This window comes from Girardinichthys multiradiatus, chromosome 22 (assembly GCF_021462225.1).
Source record: "Girardinichthys multiradiatus isolate DD_20200921_A chromosome 22, DD_fGirMul_XY1, whole genome shotgun sequence".
NCBI classification, from domain to species: domain Eukaryota; kingdom Metazoa; phylum Chordata; class Actinopteri; order Cyprinodontiformes; family Goodeidae; genus Girardinichthys; species Girardinichthys multiradiatus.
In genome coordinates this window covers 29,071,300-29,077,410 of record NC_061814.1, presented here as the reverse complement: position 1 = coordinate 29,077,410, position 6,111 = coordinate 29,071,300, and the positions used below count along the sequence as shown (strand labels likewise).

The window sequence follows — 6,111 nt, the reverse complement described above, 5'->3', positions numbered from 1 at the left end:
ATGCTGATTGGAAGGCCAGAAGACGCACAGAAGAGTCATTGGAAGGTGGAGATGGTGAAGGTGAGTCTTCCATTCTGAATTTTCGTCTAAACTCCATAATGCAAAACATACTGTCAAGTAGATGAACTATTAATTGTTTTAAGTCACATTTTTCTGTGTACTGTAATTAGAATTCTCCATGCTGGAAGTACTGATGCATGACTTAATAGTGACTCACAAATGAGCAAGTCTGTTCAGTTTTTTTTATCATACTCTTTTTTTGTAGTTTTTCTCAGATTCATGATTACAAAGATGCAACACTTGGTTTAAGAAATATTATATTAAGTCTTTACCACAGGAATGCTGCTTCTTCTCCCACATTCTTAGAAACCGGCACTCATTGATTTCCTTGAGGGATGAAATAGAATTATATATTCCAGTTTTACTGAGAACTGTAATTTAAATTACACAAGCTTAGAACTTTTTTTCCAAAATACATTTCTCATATAGCATGATGTTACGAGAAAATGCAGTACAGAACTAATGAAAATATGGTATTTTTACTGTGAAAACCACTAACTCTATTGTGAGGTACTGTAAAAAGCTTCAGCAATGGAGAACTGTTGGAAGCATGGTCATTTCAGTGTTTAAAAAACACAATTTGTTTATAGTGCAGTAAATCAACAATTAAATTGATTCCATCACTGCTTGAAGGTGTTTTACTGTCAATAATTGGTCAAAAATATTTAACTTCATAATATTTATTACTATGTTAAAGAGAAGAATATTTCTCTCATTCACTAATTCCTAGTAATTTTGGAAAGGAGGGGCCAATTACATGTATGCCTACAAGCATACAAAGAAAAATAAAAATTTATCAATGGGTTAATTTGCTGCTACAGAGTGCATGAAAAGGGACTCCATGCAGACACAGGCACCAGAAAATATTAACAAATGATGAACTGGTGACACTAAATTTAGAGTATTAAGCGTCAGTCTATGAATATTTTCCTCTGTATGATTACAAAAAGTATTTATGCTATTTTAAAATCGAAATGAAATTTAAATAAATAAATAAAAACATCTATTTCTATTAGACTTGCTATTCATAAACCTTAAAAGTGAACATCAAAGTCGATTCATTCTTAATAAAAGTCACTAAAAATTTGTGTGAGAAGTTGAACTCCACTGGGGGCTAAACAGCAGCTGTGCAAAGAAACTTTTAAAAGTTTTTTTTTTTTTTTTTTTGCACAGGAAAAATGCAAACAAATACATTATTATCAGATTGCACTGCTAATAGTAGTTAACTTGGTCACTGAGATCATCAATAGGCAAATCCCACCAGTTTTCAAACTTGGAAATGGAGCACAGTTAAGTAGGGTTATATGTTAGATGTCTTTTCCAGAGCTCCAACTTCAAAGGTATATGGAAAACTAGCCACCAACACTTGCTCTTGATTGAAGCAAAGATCAGTGTGTTTGAAGAACTGATTTTCTTTTAAGTATTAGCACTACATCATTTGTAAATTGTTGGCAAATGCCTAACAAATATAATTTTATAATTTCTTCTATGTACCAGTAAAGACAGCCACAGTACCACTAGTGGTATGTGTACCAGAATTTGATATTTGGTACAATACTGTGTAATAAGGTTAATTTTGGGACATAACTGTACTTTATCAGAAAAGCTAAGTGGCCTCCAGGAGGAAGTAGCAGAGGATGGTATTTCAGCCTCTTTCAGATAGTTCTGAATACAATATAACAGACAGGCACTGGGGATAAATATTGCTAATTAGTTTTTTTCTGCCTTTTCCATTTAGCACTGCCGTACAGTTCAATTTATTTTAAATGGAAGTTGCAATATTAACTCTTCTGGTTTTTGTTACTATGGCATTTTTTTCAGTGCGTGTTTCATTTTATTGAATATGCTATCAGTAAACAGCACCTGAAAAGTTTATATAAAAAAAAAATTGCTAACATTTACTGGTGAATGTAAAGTGTACAGTGAATAAATATGCAGCATAAAATGTACTTTTGTTTGACAGAAATGTATGATGCTATTTTTTAAAATCCATTAAATTTGGGATGGAAGTTTGAAGTAAAAACTTTATTTATTTATGCCTCTATTTAGTGTCACTAGAAGGTCAACGTGCTCTTTTTTGAAGTTCAACACAAATTAATTACAAAACCTTGTGCAGACATAAATGTTCACTGATCCATTTTAATAGCTTCAAATAGAAACGATTTTTCCATTTGTGTCAATGCAAAGTCAGTATTTTTGAGTGAAAAGTTTCAACACATTTTTGAATAGTCATATTTGACCCACATATTCACATTTGATTAAAAAACACATTTCGGGCAATTTCTGTAGGTTTATTCTCAAGACGTTAGACAATTATCAATTCCCTGTGGTTCAAATTTAAAATTCAATACCAGATATCTTCCATATTAATGTTACCACTGATGCTCCTTTGCCATTCTTTATATATCCCCAGCAAACAGCTGGCACACATGAGACTCTTAGTCTGATTCATTAAGCTCACCAAAAAGGTTTCTTTGTCTGATAACTTTACATAAAAACAATAATCTTTAAGGAGGAACTCACAAATTATGTAACATTTAAAGCAACATCATTAAGTAAAGAAACGGTAACCTGCACAGGGACATGACTAGAAGAGCATGATCGCTTTTAGACATGGTGTCACACCAGTGAGACTTATGAGCATATCTGGATCTTTTGTGAGGCTGCTGGTATCCACAAGCACTTCATATGTGCCTACCTTAACAGTCCCATAAACTGTTATGGATTAATGCTTCTAGTTATAGGTTTACTTGATTCATGTCACATGAATGTCAATATCAGAGTACACAGACGCGAGTCTTATGATTCAGCACAGCTGTTATAATAATGATTTACCACCCTATTAACAAATTAAAGTGTGGGTGATTGCATTGCTCCCCTTAAGGACTGTTTTGGTCAAACATTTCTTGATATTTAACTCAAAGCTGGCCCTGAAATTACAGAGTGCTTTAGTCTAGATAAGGTTAAGTAATAAGGGGTGTTCTTGTTCTTCTTGCCTTGCAATCAAAAATACTTAAAGTGAGTGCAAATGAAAATGTATGTAAACTGTACAAGATAATCAATGCCTGTCTGCAAGATGCCTAGCCAATTCTCTTAAAGTCTTAGTGTTCATGGAATCGATGTAACAAAAAGACTTCCAATATGTGGAATATGAGGTTTTTACCTCATGGTCTTGACCAGTCAATGCCATAATGAATTATTAACCACTTTTTTAAACTGAAGATAAAAGTGTAGTTTTTTCATAAGTAATTTGATGGATTATTATTATTAGTATTTTCCAGCAAATTGCAAATAATGACAGCTATACTCAGTTTTTTAGCATTAATTGAGTTAGCTGATGAGAAGTTTTAAACAAGAATATTTTTTTCTCTTGTCATTTATCAATAAAACAAAATTTTCCCAGGCCGACAGTATCAAATAATGAGTGAGTATAAAATTTTTAACTGCCCTAGAACATTAAAATTTAAACACGTTATTATTTAATAAGTGAAATGTAGTTCAAATGTTTTCAAAGACAGTGTGATATAACCTATTTGAAATGACAGGCTTCTGCGGCTCCACTTTAGAACAACCTTGCGTGATTAATGTGGTGAACCATATACTGCACAGTGCACTTTGATACCAGCTGCAGTAAGAAAATAGTCTTGAAACATCTTTACTCTGAGACATTGGGCTAAGGTCTATCTCATATGGTGTTTTTAGTCTGAATGCGACTGTGCTTCTGACCCTGCAGCGTCTTCACAGTAATCTGGGAAATCTAAAAGTCAGTTAGCCAGCAGTGTAAAAATGTTTTATCGGAGTGATATAATCTCATCTTTTTCACAGCTGCTACTATGCTGTCTTTAAGTCTTTCTCTTTCTTATCATCAGGCAAAAGATGTTAAGCACTAATAGGCATTAAAATTCACTGAAAGGTTTGAGTGAGGCTTTGGTAACACCTTAAGACAATGGAAAAAAAAGCTAGCGCCACAGTGTAAGTGCAATACAAAGTGAAGAAGCCTTTTTCTATGCACCGCTTTAGGAAAGACTTCAGAGAACTAACAGCAAAGGCCTGGACATTTTTCTTTTAATATTGTACTCAACACCACATTTACTGTTATGGGGTGGCATGGTGGTGGGTGTTTCTGCACATCATCCATTTTTCTTCTATAGACCAAAGCCATCTAGGACAGATTTACAAAACTCATCATACAAGTTTTTTTGAGCATGCATGGTTGGAAGTGTTTTGTTTTTACTCTGTCTTAGAATTATGTTTTGTTTTTTAGGGTCTATGCCACCTTTACATAACAGTGTCAAAAATTGTTTCAGAAGATAAATTGTTTTTGGGAGAAAATATTTTTTAAACTTACCTATGAAATGTATAGCAGGCAAAACACAGTGCTGTAAAAAAAATATTTGCCCCCTTACAGATTTCTTCTGTTTTACATTTTTGTCACACTTAAAAATGTCAGATTATCAAACCAAAATTTAATAAAAGATAAAGATAACCAGAGAAAATACAAAATGTAGTTTTCAAATGAGGATTTTATTGTTACTGAATTAAAAAGAGAGATCATATTTCTCCTATTTTAGCTCCTCTTCATTGGCTCTAAGGCTGCAGGTTTAATGGTGGTTCCTAGAGTTTGGTAAAGTAGAATGGGAGGCAGATTGTTTAGTATTCAGGCTCCTGCTGGACCAGCTCCCATCTTTAGTTTGTAAGGCACCCTGTCTACTTTTAAGACTAGGGTTAAAACATAAATTTTTGATAAAGCTTATAGTTAGTGTGGCTCAGGGTTACCCTAAGCTTTCTCAACAATTTTGTAGCCACAGATTTTGGCTGGTGGAGGACATACTGACCACCCTTCCTCACTCTGGTAAATTATCCTACTTCTCCAATTATTATTATTATGTGCTATTATTTCTGCTTTTAACTTTATGTATTCTCTCTATTTTTCCTTTTTATAGAAGCTGCATCCACCCTTGGCATTTTGCTAAGCTGTGTCAACTTCCTGGAAATGGGCATACAGTGAGATACTGCTGCCAGTAATTTAATGTTCTTTTTCTATAGATGATTCAAGTGTCTCTGTTTTTCTGTATTTAATCCTGTCTCTCTTCTTGACAAAGCCATTAAGGTAATTTTTGCTGCTAATAACTGTATGTGCTCTCTTTCATTCAATTGGGGTGGTTTTTTCTTTTTCTGGTGTCATTATATACATTCACAGTCTGAGGGACTGCCACAAAGTTAACGATTTGACACAATCCACTGTCCACTGTTGCATACTGCTTAATGAAACCAGCTGAGTTTCCTTTTCATAGAAAACTTGTTTACCAATTTTAATGGTTTACTGAACTTGACTGCATTGTTTAATAACTAGGGTCAAACTGGAATGTATACATTTGACTTTGAATCTGTCTGTATGATTAGATCGAATTGACTATATATGTATGTATATAAATTGGATGTTCTTTTAAGGTTTGTTTTTTCTGTTGTTGCCTTGATATGACTTTAATTGTGAATCGGTGGTACATAAATAAATAATCCAAAACCAATCGAGAATTTCTTGGTGTGTGTTTGACATACTTGTCTTGCTGAAAACTTTGGGTTTTCAGCACTTTGGGTTCCTGAGCAAGTCCCTAAGCAGCCCCCAGATTCCACATCGTCCGAGCAAGCACAGAGGATGTGGAATCAGAATCAGAATCAGAATCAGAAAAGCTTTATTGCCAAGTACATTTTTGGACATACAAGGAATTTGTTTTGGCGTAGTCAGTGCAATACAATACAAATTAAACAGTATAAACATATCTACAATATAATATAAATATATGTGCACAGTTTTAAGTGAGTGAGAGTAAGTATAGAGCAATATAAGATGCAAGAGCAGTACAACAGTGCAGGTGATCATTGTGCAAGTAAAGCAGGAGTCCAAGCTGAGCGTTAATGTAACGCATAGAGTCTGGGGGTTAGCCCCTGAATGCTACCCGGGCGCCACAGAATGGCAGCCCACTGCTCCTTAAGGGATGGGTTAAATGCAGACCACAGTTTCTCCATTGTGAGATCAATTAAGTTTAAATT

General features: G+C 34.2%; 1 long non-coding RNA gene across 1 annotated transcript; it reads left to right on the top strand.

Moving 5' to 3' along the window:
* Nucleotides 1-5,556, top strand: LOC124859449. The gene is made up of 3 exons (XR_007036104.1): nucleotides 1-60; nucleotides 4,863-4,912; nucleotides 5,004-5,556. It is a non-coding gene; the product is annotated as an uncharacterized LOC124859449 (long non-coding RNA).
* The last annotated feature ends 555 nt before the right edge of the window (nucleotides 5,557-6,111 follow it).